This window comes from Trypanosoma theileri (assembly GCF_002087225.1).
Source record: "Trypanosoma theileri isolate Edinburgh chromosome Unknown TM35_Tth_43_V1, whole genome shotgun sequence".
In the NCBI taxonomy this organism is placed as follows: domain Eukaryota; phylum Euglenozoa; class Kinetoplastea; order Trypanosomatida; family Trypanosomatidae; genus Trypanosoma; species Trypanosoma theileri.
Window position 1 is genome coordinate 102,483 of NW_021639885.1, and position 219 is coordinate 102,701.

The window sequence follows — 219 nt, forward strand, 5'->3', positions numbered from 1 at the left end:
CGCAAACAGCCTTGTGTGTTAACTGCAGATTTAAATTTCCCAGCGTATTTCCGCCAGAAACGACTACATCCACCGCATACGTATCAGGAGGAAATTAATTACACAAACAAGGTAGAAAAATAAAAGACCACGAAAAGGGGGTGGTAACACGAACACAGAAACTCAAACAATCGTCAACCTTACCGTCGTGTGCAAAAGGGTTACACGAGAAAAATCAAG